Genomic DNA, 16,050 nt, shown 5'->3' on the forward strand with positions numbered 1-16,050 from the left:
TGGTTCAATGAACTCTTTGGACATAGACTGAATACTTAAAGTCCAATTGAAATTTATTAATGTTTTTGTCTGCTACACATCTTCAATTTAGATCCCTCATACTTTGAGGACATAACTAAGGAGGAATATATATATATTTATGCTCGAATTACATTAATTAGACAGACTACTGCCTGTGTGTTTGTTTACTGGTGACCTTATTCCAATATAGACAATATAATCACGCATTGAAGCCGTAGATTCAAAGTTTCATTCATCGTGACTCGACTTGGAAGACCAAATGAGAATTAAATTAAATATACTGAGCTATTGTAAACTTTCCGGTTCAGACGTGTTTGTTTTACAAGAAATAAATGCTTACGAACTTGTCAAAGTTACAATGAAAACACATGTCATGTCGCGTTGACATCTATGATACGATAATCTCCATGTGCTGTCTGGGTGTAGAGTCACATAGAGCCAGAGAGCAGGCTGCTACAACACAAAACCCACTATATTGTGCTCCTATCCACTATGTGGGTTTTTTAGCCACTAAAATCGTTTTCTAATGAAAGCATGAGTATTTGTTTTGCTTTTGCCCCTAGTGTCTTAGGTTTAATGTCACAACACTTTGTTCAGCACTGTTATTAAAAAAATGAAAATGCTTACAATTTTGTTACGAACTCCCTCAGTCCAGACATATTGATTCTTAGTAGCAGTGGAAAAACCAAACAAGATAGTTGTGATGAGATTGTGGTTGTTGATGAGTCTGAAGTGTGCTGAATGATGGGTCAGCGAGGTTAAATGACTTGTTCTCCCCCCAATCAAACATGTCAATTAAATCAAACACGGAGACTAAAACAACCTTCAAGCCGGATGAGACGATGCACATTTATTTATTATTTATTTTTTTCCTTTTTATTTCTTTCTAATGATCAAAATAACTTTGAAAGAATTAACAAATAAATAATGTGTGGAGTCTGTAATTGTATGATGATGATGATGATGTTATGCTGGGAGAAGCGAGGACAATAAAAGATAACGGGAGAACAGCAGGGGTCAGGGGACGGGCTTGATCTATTTCCTGAATCCCGTTTTATCCGAGGCACATCCAATTTCTAATAACACCGTAATATTTCTATCGCTAGGAAACAACACAATTCTAACGTAACGGATTGATTGATTGCCTCATTTACGTTTTATTAAACAGTCAGTTAAGAAATGTGTAGATGGTAAATGAAGCAGACCGACGCTGTGGCTTTTGACCTCTGAACTCAAGGACAAACGGTGCTTCGCAGTGATGGGCGTCCTCTCTTAAGTAGACTCAAGCAGTCGTGTGTTTATCAGCGTCACGAGGCACGTGTCTACTGAGACAGCAGCTGCTTTGGCAAATTGACAGCATTGTGCGACCTAGCAATGACAACGGGTTGGAGCTGTGAACTGATGTGTTCGAGCCAGCAAGTAGTAGTGCATTTTGCCCCTTTTTTCTGCATCAAATATATCGTAACTCGCGGAAACTAGAAAAGCTCATCACCAGGCCCATGATATACTGTAAATAGAATCATACAGCCATAGGGAATATTATGTTTTAAAACGTGAAGATTTGAAGTAAGCTAAAAAAGGAGACCAGGGCATTTTTACTTGGAAAATATGGGTACAAAGCTTCTTCATTTTTACAATTAAGTCTCAAAAAAGGCTAGTGTAAATGATCCATTTAAACTGACTTTCTTCTGTAACACCAAAATCAATCCAAACTTTTTTTCATCTTGTAAAGTTGTCAAAGTATGATTTGAGTCATTCCGATGAGTATATCTTCTTAAGTTAAATAATCAGCCCCTCCATCTTTCTTTAGGTGCAATGCACACATTAAACCAATTAATATGGGTTCCAATGGTTTCAATACAAACACTGGCCTAAGCTTTCAATAACGCACCAGAGGGGACCAGACAGAGAAAAGAGCAAGAGCAGCAGTCCTCCAAGGTGAGCGACATAGAAAGCCCGGACAGGGCCTGGCCATGGACCCTGAGAGTTAATGAAGCAGCCCTTCTCCATTATATCTGCCTGCATCCACCACAGCGCACGGTAGAGGCAAGCAGACAATCCTTCATTTAGTCCTACCTGTCGTCCCAAAAACTCATCCTGCACACATGCAGCTCATCCCTGCACAACGCACACTGTAAACCACACCTGCCTCGCACACATCTGGGCTCATTTCTGGCTAATGAAAAGAACTTCTGACGCAGCAGCTGGAAAAAGGAAAAGCTTCCCTTAACAATATTAAGGGAGTGAAAACATCCCTATTAACAACGAGGATGATATAAATATATTTTAAAAAGTCATCCGATATAATGACTTAATGGCAAGTGAACTACAGACACAATCCTGACCAAAATCACATAAATCAACTACATAAACATGAGGGTGGGAGGGGGGGGGGGGGGGTTTCTGTTTTGCATCCAGAATGCAATGTATGTAAATCTGTTTTTCATGTTTTTTTGGATGCGCAGTGCATTACAGTGTTTTGGTTGTGTTTTAGATTCTGCTTTGGTTGCATTTAGCTAAAATTCTGCGGCCCAGCATCCAGAAATGCGAGAAAATAAAATTGACATCCGCTAAACCGAGTTGGCAGATTCCTTCGGAGACTCCCTACAGCCTACAGCTACGCAGACACCGCTCAGGTTATGAGAGTGTCTGAGACAAGTGGATAATGCCTAAATGCTGCTCTTCCCCTGGGAAGCTTCCTGCCCGGGCCTCACACATTGTATCCGATAACGTTTCCGCTAATATCAATATTGTATAACACAAACGGTTGTCAGGTCTCATTCCCCTCTGTTTCCTCAGCGAAATGGTCCTGATGAATTGCATTTCTTGTGAAGTGACAGCACTCTTCCCTTAACAGATCTGATCCAGTTTGTTTTATCTCTCACACCTACACACCCGACCGGGGAGGGGGTGGGGGGGGTGGGGGGGGAGGGGGTGGCTTTGCCGTACTGTGTTTGATTTATGTCCACGCAGGCATACTCATATGTTCATCTGTTAGCAAAGAGGTTGGTTATGGAACCGCTTTGAACCCATTCCCAACACCAAACCTGTCTAATTCTGTACAAATCGGTCTTCATCCCAATCATGTGCGCGTGAAACATCAGTCAGAACTTCACATCCCGCCTCCTGTGGAGATACAGTGAAGTAAAGTGACAAGGAGGCGTACAGATTAAGTCCGTCTGTCTCCCCTGATGCAAACTATTTTCCAAAGGCTAAATTCTCAATCACACAAGCACACAATAGGAGCTTTTTTCTCTCTCATTTTGATCCAAACGGCACTGAGGTAATAACAAATGACATAACTTGTTGATTTGCTAGTTAATTGATCTGCAGCTTATTACCCGAGCAGATGATTCATCAGTCCTCGTGTTTCTCATTGTTTCCCTTCTGCAATCCGCTAAGCCTCCGACATATTTAAAAGATTGAATAAGCACAATCTCCATTCCGACATCAAGCCTCGTGTCCTGCCCCCTGTCTGTCATTTCACAGCCCCGCGTGGAACACACCAGAGATTTTAATCTTTAATGCGGCTAATGTCAGACAGAGAGAGCAGAGGAGAGAGAGAGAGAGAGAGAGAGAGAGAGAGAGAAAGAGAGGGAGAGAGAGAGAGAGAGAGAGAGAGAGAGGGAGAGAGAGGGAGAGAGAGATGACAGCAGAGGAGACAAAGGCGAGAGAAATCAACAGTGATATTCTTGGACTGGATGTGAGGCGGTAAGTATGAGAGGCTAGGGGGGGGGGGGGGGGGGGGAGGGAAATGTCACAGCCAATCTCTAATGAAGGGCCTTCCGGGAACTATAGTTAGATAAATTATTTAAAGGCTTTCATTTAAAAATGTCCCAAAAACTGTGCTGCGATGATTTGAGCAGGGGCTGGGGAAAGGTCAGCCGTGTGTTGGGAGTGCTTCATTAACCTCTCACCACCTCCCTACCTCAATTATTTCTGTCAAAGAGCACCTGAGGGGGGGAGGGGAGGGGGAGATGGGGACGGAGCGGGGCCGCTGTGGTCGGGCTGATACCGCTCTGCAAGCTTTGGCTTATCTCAGGACCTGGTGGCGGTCCATTCCAGGTTGCGATGTTTGGGTGACTTCAGTGTTGCAAAATCCTCCCGAGATGTGTAGAAAGGGTGGAAGAACCATGTGCGCTTGGTGAGGCTGCGTGTGTAGGTGTGTGTGTGTGTGTGTGTGTGTGTGAAGAAACGGGTGGGGAGACAGCTGGCTGGTGCACAGGCCTCGGGAGTGTTAAACGCTTTGATCTGGTAAAATGTTTTTAACAACCGTGGAACTATCAGAGGTGCTAGGAAGTCGGATTTCTCAGACACTTGTACATGCACACGCACACACAAACACACACACACAAAGTTTTTCACTGCTCTAAATAGTGTACAGCAGCAGGTTGAAACTTTTCCCCTCGTTTTCACTTCAGCACTTTCCTCGTCTCTCTGCTCTCTAAATATTCCATGTGACAAAAAAACGTTCTTTTCGGAATGATGTGTGGGTTTTCAGAGTGTGTGTTCACACCCCCTCGCTGTGCCGTGGAAAGGTACATGCTAATGTTTTTAAATTTGATTTTCTTAGTTTGTCTAAATTGGCTGCTTGTACCACATTGAAATGAGGCAGAATTATCCAATGGGACTCAGTAAGAGTAGAAGACTTTAGGAGCATTAGTGATGTGGACAGATCATTTGAGCTAATGCCTACAAGGAAGACCTCAGGTTAGCTTTTGGGTCCCTGAAATATACAGTACATGTATGTACTGATGTGACCAAATCAGCCCGAGCAAATCTATTCATTTAATACTCTATATTTATATTTACTATTTTGTCACCCATCATGCATCTGATGTAACTACCAGCTATGCAAGATTCAGGCTGATGTTGAGTCAAGCCATTTTGGCTTCTCGAGGAGAGCCAAATATCTCACCTGTCTTAGATTTAAAAGTAAAAATCAAGGCAGAACTTAACGGTAATAAGAAAAAAAAAACGTCAATTTGAATAATTAATATACATTAAGAAGTATGGAAAATGCTACCAGAACACCCCAAAATGTCCGTTCCACCGCACTAACAGCAACTAAATACTTTAACAAAACAATCACATCCAGTGAACTCCCTGCAATCAGTAAATCCACTCATGGCTTTAAAGTAAATTAATGCAGTGCTTATGTATGAGATTGACTTTACGTGAACTTTAACACATGAATTTGCTCTTTTGTCATAGTGTGCAGACCTTTGGGGGTGACAGAGAGTCCAAAATAAAGGGATCATGTTAGTTGTGTCACACAAACCAAATCGAAACAACAATTTATATCCATCGTACAAACGGTCAGTGACAAAACAGAGGTGGAAGTACCAACATGTTCCCACAAAAAAATGGTCTTAACTTACTGTTGAGTTGAGTATTGACTAGATTTCCAAGTTAAAAGCGTATTTAAAGATATTTCACCAGGATTTAAGAATGAGTTTGACCGCGCCACTCTCCAATGTGACCCGTACGTTGAAGTTTATGTGTACACACACACACACACACACACGCTGAGTCCGTCTTAAACCTCTCACTTTCATGCTCTTTGTCTGAGTTACTCCGATCCCGTCCCAGTGAGGCAACAGTAGACTAATTGTCAGGTTGTTCCTCTAACGCCTGATTCCTATGAGAGAAGAAAGAGCGTAGACAGGAAAGAAATCTGAGCTTGCCAAGATTGCCTGAAACGCGCAACATTTCCAAACGACTGTGAACACGGGAAACTGATCGCAATGCACACTGCAGAGGCGCTCGCACACAATCAAATCTGCGCCACGTCTAAAAGGGCATCTCAGTTGGAAAGAAAGAGTAAAGTGACCCGCTGATTAGCCAGGGGTCGTTCATGTGACCTGAGATTTTGTATTGCTCTTAATCAGGTGCATTCAGCCCGCCTTAATGTGGGCCTCTCTGCATCACAGAGGTGACTAATCAGGCTGACGGAGAGAGGTGTCACACAGTGTCAATCCTGCAGGGCTGCAACCTGTCTCTCGAGGAAACCTGACCTCAAACAACACAGCAGACATTCACAACACGATGCACAATGCACGTTTAGCACTTTATTTCTGTTTTATATTCCTGTAATTGAAAAATTTACATTCATTACATTTCCTGCACTGTGTTTATTTATCTTGTAGTCCAATGTCTCATTGTCTTATTGGTCAGTATGTCCAACATACTTTGGCAATAAATGGTCCTGATTCCTGACGCACACGTTTGAATGTTTGAATGCACATGCACACCCTTTACTGACGGAGACGTGCATTAGATGTGTCTGCTTATACATGCACATACTGCATGCGCGCTAACCCAGCAGTACACATCTCCCAGGGAGTCAGAGTGATGGATGACTCGGTTCAACGATAGGCCTCCGCTGATGAGGTTTGGGAAAATGAGGTAAAAAATGGAAACTCATCTTGGATGTATTTGGGTCAATTTCACATCCATGGCCGTTGCTTGGTCATGGCTATTTCTAGCAGAAGCGTTGGCGGTAATTAATGGATGATAATGGACACATTTAATTGGCTGTAATCTATCTGATGAAGTGAGGAGCCTTTATTCTTTTGAGGACAAAGGCCCATTGGGAGGAAGGAAGAATCGAGCTTCATCTGTAATGCTGCAGTCGTACAGTATAGAGTGGGCTGTACATCAGCGAAACAATAATGCAACTCTGTGAGGCGAAACAATTAAACCACACAATGCAATTAAGACAATGTAAATATGCATCACTCACAATTACCACAAGTGCCTCGTATGCGACAAGCCAGGATGAAAAAAAAGGGGTAACAATAGACTTCAATAAATCAGTTCAAACATGCAACACACTCTGTGGACTCGCGGATGCTTGGTTCTGCCCGAGAGCTCGCTAGATAATCTAGATCCTCCATTTGATAGAGAAAGAGAAAATGCAGTGTGCCGAGCACTCGTCCCAGAAGAGGCGCCGGAACACTTATTTGCATTGAAATGAACCGTCACTGACGTGTGTGTGTGTGTGTGTGTGTGTGTGTGTGTGTGTGTGTGTGTGTGTGTGTGTGGGCGAGGGTGTGTGTCGTAACGATAGCACGCTCTTGTGCGTTTTGTCAAGGGGGGCGTTGAGTGTCGACCTGCATGGATCACTAGTGATGGGGTGGCTCGTCAATCTCGCCACCAGCACCAGCACCACCCGCTCTCCAGCCTGGGGGGGAGGGGGGGGGGAGCGCGTGCTTCTGGCTGTACTTACACATGGAGGAGATTTTTCTGTCCATTCCCAACGCTGGCAGAGTGCTTTCTGTGAAGCCTGTGGTGATCTATGGTGCTGGGAAGCAACGTTTATTCAATGCCATTGTAAATCGGCATGACATTAGAAAATGTGTTTTAGAATCTGTCAGATAATTCACCTTGTAAGAGGACCTGCAGTGTGCAAAATTAACTTTAGTCACAAATCAGGGAGACGTAACACCCTGTTCTGTCGTGTTTTTGTGTTCAAGAGGCGCACAGCATTTACCAAGCAACGGCATCGCCAACATTCATGCGTGTAAATATTTGTGATTGGACCAAGATGTCACCTGGACCACATTGATAGACCACTAGCTTCAAGCGTTCCAGGAGGTCTAGCTCACTATAGCAGGGAGGTGAAGCTAAAGAAGCAGGAATGCTGAGGTGTACGCTTGCTGTACCTTACATGCAGCCTGGCACCAGTCAACCTACATTCATTTAGAGAAAATAATAGACAATAGAGTCCGGCAGAAAGTCGGCTATGGGGCAAGGTTTCCATAATACCCATAACAAGAAAGACTGTGATGTCATTTCAACCGACAATGCCCTCATTCCCAGATAATGTCTATTGAATCTTACCAGTTTGCACTGGAGAAGAGAACATCATTCTTGTGGCTAATCATTACTACCACCTACAAATAAATAGGGAATATTTTATTCCCACTTATCAATCATCATCATTGTGGGAAGCTAAAGTAGAACAACAACAACAAAAAATAGCGCACCAACACGGAAACCAACACAGACAGATATCAGACAAAAGAGCGTTTGTTTTAGGTAAATCTATATATATGTGTGTGTGTTTGAGTCAACAAAATTCTGTGTATCCCGTTGTCGTTGGGCTGCAGACGTGTGCAGACGACATTAGTATTTTCAATACTGAGGTCTCACCGGTGTGTTGGCTGAGTCCATGCTGACTTACAGATAGAAAGGCCATTTTGTAACCACTCCATTATTCTGTCTGATTGCCTTCTTGTTAGCTGTATTCTGTGGGAGGTGTTGATTGTCCCTGAATAAATGCAGCACAAAGACATTCTCAGTTAGTACATTCGGTATAGATTTTTTAGTCCTGCTCACAAAGGCTCGGTTTGGCTCAGCTGAATCTCCAACCATGATAACAGTGATTTGCCCGAGTGACACCAGATACAGTTGAGATGCACAACAGCATTTGAGATGCGGGCAGCAATTCAGAGGTTTGGAGCCAGGCTAAGTTGAGTCGCCCTGTGCAAAGCATTATCTATGGATCACAGCACGTCTCCACTGAGTGCTCTTTATAGGTAATCAATAGGGGAGCTGGATCATGATGGCTCTCACTCATTACAACTCTTTAATAAAAGCCCACCCTGCGGTGGCTGCTGCTTTGGGTGGTGTACACACACACACACACACACACACACACACAGCTCCCCACACACACTTATGGGAAACCAAATCTCTGTTCACACACACAGAAAAAACACAACTCACAAACAAAGGAGCACAGCATCGTTTTCAGGCTGGCTGCTCAATCCCAACCATTTAGAGCTGTTGTAATGACATCTCTCATTTATACCCCTAAAACTATCCTGAGATATCCTGTCGGTGAGGACTTTGAAGCATCCATGTCCTAATCCATATATGCACAACAGCTTAATGGCGGGGTTGCCGGCTTGAAAATATATCAGGAGACAGTAAAGTAAAGGCGACACGCTACAATTATTGTGGCGAGGCTCGCATCTATCAGCAGCTTAACTACCGCTCTCAAGCTGCAAGTGTCTTTCTTGGAGTTAAGAGGGTTGAACTCCAGATTGTGTAGTCTCGCATAACCTTCAGCAACCTACTGCTTGTAGCTGTTCCCAGTGACTCCAAAGCAGCTGTTAGCTCGATCTCTCCGCACATATGGAGTCAGGTGGTGAAAGCCTTCTTTTCAGTATTTTCCAGCTGGCGGGGGGAGGAGGTGGGGGGGTGTCCTTGTGCAAAAATATAAAAAAGAGAAAAAAAAGAATACAAAAAAGACTTCTTCATATGTGCAGGCGGGTAAGTGTCACACTGCCCGGGTCAGAGACTCCTACCAGCTCGCCCTCTTATGTTCAGGGAATGCAGAGACAGAAATAGAAAAGGGAGCAGGGTTCTGTCACATACCTCGGTACTCTACGAGCATAGACATGTGAGTTTGAATCACACTATAGCATCTGCCTCAATATGGAAAAATACACATTCATGCAACTTGTGTGAAAAACACTGCTTCACCGTCTAGTAAACATCAACAAACAAACATTTACTGGCGCTTGTGATGAGTGGCTACAGGACTCTGACAACTTTAAACACTAGTACAGTACATTATCAACCGCTGCGGACCGCTGTGGACAGACAGCCATGCGCCTCACTGTACGTGTCATGATCTGAGCATCCTTAAGGCGTGAGCATCTGACCTTTCCCTGCCCAGAATAGCGTCGCCGTGATGACAAACACAGGGGAGCAGACGCCGCCCCTCGGGGGCCAGCGCACAGCTCTCTGAACACAGGCTCAACAAATGCTGAGGTTTGTGCCTTCCACCGGCCGCCGTTGACGTGGCCAGTTTGCATGCAAAAAAAAAAAAAAGAGACACACAGCCGATTCCTGCGATTCTCCCTCAGGTAAACGCTGTTACTTCTGTCGGCACGGTGCGCACGCTAAGCGCAGATAACGGTGTTCGCCGCCAGCTCAGCTGTCGCCATCTGTTGAGAGCCATCAATAGAGAGGCGCGAGCTCTCGCACACAGCACCTTCAAAGATCCCTAATAAACACCTCTTATCATGTTTGCTTAATCGATACAAAAAGAAAATGCCGTGCAGGAAAAACACATCGTGGTTGCCAGACAACCAGCTTAGACTCCACATTGGGACAACATAAATCATGTGATTTTGTCTATTTAGTCACTTTAAACCTGTGAGAAGAGCCAAGCAGAACATTTTGATATTTTGTAGGATCCTCTTAAAGAAAGACAAACCTGTGTCAATCACACTAGAACTCATCCCCACATATTATCCCACTCACCACCGCCCTACACACACACAAATATTTTGACAGAACACCTATAGGCTCAAATCCCTCTCAGAAAGGGTGTCTCATATGTCAGCATTTGTGTTTCTTTGGGAGAGAAACAGCCGGGTGGAGCACTGCGGCCGTGTTGGTCTGCATCCAGAGGCTGTCTGTGGGTACTACTGCCTCTCACACAAATAACAAAAAAGGAAACAGGGCGGGTGTGGCCTCTGAGCATTCGGGCCCACGGGGCCACAACGTGGGACCGACCTCTACAGCGGGCGGAGAGAGGCAGGACATCGGTGCGCCTCTCGTCCAGGAGGGAGCAGTCTGATGTGAGGAGGTGGTGGAGAGGAGCTGAAGTGAGAGCAGGAGAATCCTGGGTGCATCTCCTTGGGGACTGTGTAATGTGTGTCCCGGGCGTGCAGCGGGCGGCGGGGGTCAAGACATTACAAGAGTCTCCACTCTCCAGCGGGTGAATTATTCATCTCGCTGAGGTCCACACCAGAGCAGCATTATGGGTGGCATGCAGCGGGGAACAAAGAGGCCAAGGCTTTTAGCACACAGGATCCATGCATGGATACATTTATGTTGGAGAGATGTAAAAGGATGGGATGGTGGGAGATGATGGAATCAACTTTGGTTTGTTAGATGAACTTAATTAGGTAGCTGCTGCCTCGTGTCGTTATCAAAAGCAAAAAAGTAACAAGAATTGGAAAGAAAGGGTTTGCCCACCATAGAAGGCATCCGTGTTTTGTTAATGTTAACATTTGTTCCCTTGTATTTATCATTCCCACAATGGAAACAATATGTTGTTCTATACAGACACAAACAAAGAAATCACTGTAATTGAATGAATAAGGGCCTGTAACAGCTTTGACAATCTGCATCAACAGTGGTGCTTTTATACTGTCAGAGCACTGAACTGCAACTCACGTAGCACCTAATTTAGACTAGAAATATACGTGCAGACTGAATTTCTTTCAGTTTGATGAAATAACACAACATAAAAAACTATATAACTAGTTGCACATGTTTTTGTCACGCTGTCACGACATTACCCGTTCACCGTCCAGTTGAAGAGCTGCAGCAACAATGTAATACCTCTTATGCACTTTTTCTTTTGAGGTCATCGGCAACACGGCCGGCTCGAAAAGACGTTAACAACCTATAGAATGTGATCTCGAGGAGGCCGTAGCGGCCCTATTCTACATTCCCCGGAGTGGTGTGGAGTGGACATGTTTATATATTCTATTGACTTTGAAGGGCATGGCCGGTTCGTGCATTCCTGTGTGCCAGCACACATCCTCAGAGTAAATAAGGCAGTGCTATGGGGATTTTCTCAATGTTGGTGTAGCAGTGACGGTGGGGCCTTTAATGTGGGGTCCTATGACTGGGCAGCACGTGTGGTACCAATGTTATTTACAGATGAACACACAATTAATTGATTATGCAAACAATGTACAATGTGTATTCTAAATTATAATACTGCACTGCCAGAAGCCTAATTAAATATTAATCTGTTCCTCATTAAATTCATTTTAAACATTAGCAATGTTGTGGGAATGAAAATCGTAAGTGCTTGAAGCATCTTCTTTGCAGATAAAAATACAAGTGACTCAATTCATTTGTGAACACATTGTCAGCTAGCAGCTTGCACGCAAAAACAGTTGCAAACTGCATTTGTTTGGTTGTTAATGGTTGTGGAGCTGAAAAGAATCCCTGTGTGTTCAGTCATATATTTCAGAGATGTGCCGTGTTTGAACACAAAATAGTTAGGCATGCAGCTGACTTGTCGCTTGTTAAGTTCGTTTTAAATATGTGTCCATATATCTGAGGCTTGAAGGCTGTAGCTCACCACCGTTTTTAAGAATGTTTGTTAAATATTTTATGCGGGATAAGACTCAAAGCAGGTGAGCCGGTGGTTGGTGAGAGAAAAAAAATTGGAATTTTTTTTTGTGCAGCTTTGAGTTACAATAAACGTGAAAATAGCCATGTTATTGTATTTCATTAAGGCAATGAAGAAAGCGTCTCATATTATCAATATGAGGCATACTTACTACTGTAGCATTTATCAGAAATTAAGTGAGAATTTATTAATGAACTTTGACATGTGCGACGGCTTTGGCTGCTCTGAGAACAGTTACAAACGTTTACGCTGCTGTCTTGTGAGAAAGAGAATGAAATATGGAGTTCTAGTTCAAGAGGACCCTAGTTATTCTCCTACATTGGTCAAACCTCATACGGTAACATCTGGTTCAGGATCAGTTTCCATTTATGTATAAACAGAAGGAAACATTCACACAACATTAGAAAACCCTGATACTCTGGGACAATATATCCTACAAAAGTTGGGGCTTCTCCGGTAAAACGGCAGTTTAATGCTATTATTGCACCACTTAATTAACAATTAAGTTTCAAAAGTAAAAGGAAAGAAATAGCAATGAAAAAAGTTTTCTCTGTGATACGCCTGTGGTTGAATATTTGTTTGGTCAACTAACCCTCTTAACTTCCATGAAAAAATGTCTCTAAAAAACACAAACCATAATTCACCATAACCATAATTCACAATTTTTAACTGCATTTAAAATGGACAATCGTGACTATGTACAAATTGTTACATATAGGACACTTATATACACGACAAATGAAGATAAAAGTTCAATACAAAACTGGGATCATTCTGTCTTTAGACTTAAAGGAACAATTGTAGCTTAAACCAATTCATTTTTGTTTAATAGCAGCAATCGTTTTTTTTTGTGAGAGTAAGTATAAGTCATTCTAATGAGGGATATCCTCTTTCATCATTCCAAGTACACTTGTATTTGCTGATGGCTAGGGCAATACGAGCCATGGAGTCACATGGACACATTAGAGATGGGAACTAGCTACAGACTGGATGTGGCTCAAAACCTTTTGGAAGTTTGTGCGAGTAAGGATGTGTAGCAGGCGGTTTAGGAATTGTGTGCATTAGAATGATAGAATAGGATTCAATTACATTTACTTTATTCTCTAAAGACGCAGACAGCCGGGTGTGGAGGCATATCTGTACATTATTATATGTGATGTGAATTTGTGGGGAAGTAGACAAAGATCTGACCCCAAATACAACATTCAATCGAATGTCAGTTATTTTACTTCTTTTTTCCCCATAGTGCACATCGTTGTCTGCAGATATATATCGTTTGTATTTTGTATATTTAGTTTGTATTGTGTTTGTCCTTTTCTATTTGTGATTTGTTCAGTGAAATGGTGGCTTTTTGTATTTGCAAACAGCGGCACTGGTTGTGAAGGTGCGGTTGCTCATGAAAGCTGACAGGGAACCTGGCGCTGGGTGCAAGTGCTGATACGGAGCGGGCCGGACAAACGTGTGCATGCACACCGGCACTGTGACTTTCTGCCCGCGGAGGCGTCAAATGTGGGGAGAGGATGCACGAGAGCTTCCTGCTCGCTACAAGGACCTCACGACACACACACGCACACACACACACAAGGACACAGATAATATTGTACAGCAGTTTACAGGTAAAAGTCCAGGAAGCAGCGAGTTCACCGGCTTTCAAATGGCTGACTGAGCCCCAACCTCCGCCTACACAAATGCACTCTGAATGGAATAATATAAACATGATCCGACTTCAGACTGCAACCATCCCGCCTTTAGAAAACACAGCTTACGCTCGCAGTATTCATCCAACTCTATTGTCTCATTTCGACTGGTCCATGACTGTGTTACGCACATGTCAGGCCCCCGGAGCCAGGACAATCCTGCAAATCGTTTGAAAGTGCCGCAGATTCATTAATTACAGACGGTGTTAATCTCATTGAGATGGCAGGAGAAGAACCCTCATAACTCATCCAATTAGGTAATTGAGTGCTGCTTGGATTAGAGGGAATGAAAGGACGCGTCCCGCTGAGATTGAGGACTGGTTTCCCTGGAAGAATATGTACATGGTCGACTATGGATTGCTAGTATGTGCCAAAGCTGATCCTATCTATCCAAACCTCGACGTTCATGGATAAGCTTTCTCTAGTTGCTCATGCCTCTAATCCTGTATCCACGGACTGAACCTTTGCTAAACCGTGCTCACCACTACGACTCTGTCAATCTGTCAAGTACAGCCCAAACGATCATTCACCGCCCTACCTATAATTATAAATCATTTTTGGGGGATTTTTTTTAAAGTGAAGCTAAAGCTTACAGAGCAGTTAAAAAATGAACCATATCTTCACTTGGTGATTCAGATTATGAAACTAAGGAACCCTTGTTAAAGTCATATAGAACTATACCGTTAGTAACTATGGAAGCATAGAGGACGTAATGTTATATGCCAACTGATTTGATTCACATCACACATTGGCCTCAGACTTTCCAATCTGAAAAGCATTCTGCACCCTCTATCCTTACATCCTTACACCCCTGCATCGTATTCTGCTCCACAGGTTTCCAACACCATGTTTAACCGTGACTTGCTCGAGATCCAGAACGAAAATAAAGAAAATGTGAAACTGTGTCTATATTGACCATTCTACATTTGAAGGACAGGCCATAACAAAGGGTAAAAAAGTTCTGCTTAGGTCAAAATTGAGGTCTGCATGTTTAACGATATTCACGCCGGATAAAGTGGCGTGCAGAATAACAATGATGTAATGAAAACAAGATACAACCAGAATGAAGGGAAGGAGAAACAACCAAACATATTGACCAGGGGTTGTACTTGGGGAGAGCAGAGCCAGCTTCTGCACATTGCAGCTAATTGGTAAAGTGTTTAAGTTGCAGACTCCCTTTTCCCAATTCTATTTAATTTTAAGTAAACTGCGCTCCCCAGGGCTCTGTGCCATTTAAAGAGTGGATCACATAATCCCCCTAAGTGCTGAATTGAAAGAAAAAAACACTATGCATAAATGAATGAACAAATCAACAAACATAAAGCCAAACTCTTACTGATTCACTCCTTTCAAGTAATTAGTAAAAGTGCATTATCTAAACTGGTGGAACAATAGAGGTACAAATAAATAAAGCAGGAAAAGGAAAAGCAAAACTTTGCAAAACCATCACCATGTTTGAAGTAAAAAGTTTGAGGGTGTCAATCATAGTCAAAGAGTATAATGTGTATATCTGCTGTGTGTGTGTGTATCTATTGAACAGTCTGTCTGCCTGCAGAGCAGCCCAGATTATGCATGCATCAGGCTGCTTATCAGCTGACCTTTAAATTGGAGCCGCAAAGCGACTGCAGGCCCAAGGGCTAACGCTCCCTCCTGATTGGCTGCTCCGCCTCAGACCTGCTGACAATAGAAATTAACAGAGCCAAGTGGGCATATCCGCAGGCAGAAGAGGCGTAGGGGCAAAGAGAGATGGGGACTGCATTAATATAGAAATATATTTTTGCAATTTTTCTCATTTTTGTCTCTTCCTAAGCTTGGGGAGAGAAGGAAAAAGTCATTATGTGCTGTGAAGCATGCTAACGGTGGAGCAGGTAAGAACAGACAAGCTCGGTATTACCTGGATTTCATCTCACGCTCACTCATGCTATCTTTGCTTTCTATCTCTCTCTTCTCTGGCAGTCCCCCCCCCCCCCCACACTCTTTCTGTATTTTAATGGCAGAGGGGCCTTGGCAGGCTGTGATTGCTTGATAGATAGATAGATAGATGGATATCTCTCGTTGGAGAAGCGTACATGGAAGAAGGGAACAGGGGGCTGAGGATGAGGTGTGTGTTCTGTCGTCCACGGGGACAAGGAGCTCTGTGTGTCTGTGGAGGATGAT

At 43.3% G+C, this 16,050-nt stretch overlaps 1 protein-coding gene and 1 long non-coding RNA gene across 4 annotated transcripts in view; one reads left to right on the forward strand and one right to left on the reverse strand.

Moving 5' to 3' along the window:
- The window catches only part of pacrg (PARK2 co-regulated), a 106,345-nt gene that overhangs the window by 26,266 nt on the left and 64,029 nt on the right, over nt 1-16,050 (reverse strand). The gene's annotated exons all lie outside the window — the stretch shown is intronic.
- Nucleotides 3,670-16,050, forward strand: part of LOC134104073 (uncharacterized) — a 30,676-nt gene continuing 18,295 nt past the window's right edge. The window contains exon 1 of the long non-coding RNA XR_009941599.1: nt 3,670-3,732. This is a non-coding gene — a long non-coding RNA (uncharacterized LOC134104073). The remainder of the gene's footprint in view (nt 3,733-16,050) is intronic.

The sequence above is a fragment of the Pungitius pungitius genome, chromosome 14 (genome assembly GCF_949316345.1).
Source record: "Pungitius pungitius chromosome 14, fPunPun2.1, whole genome shotgun sequence".
In the NCBI taxonomy this organism is placed as follows: Eukaryota; Metazoa; Chordata; class Actinopteri; order Perciformes; family Gasterosteidae; genus Pungitius; species Pungitius pungitius.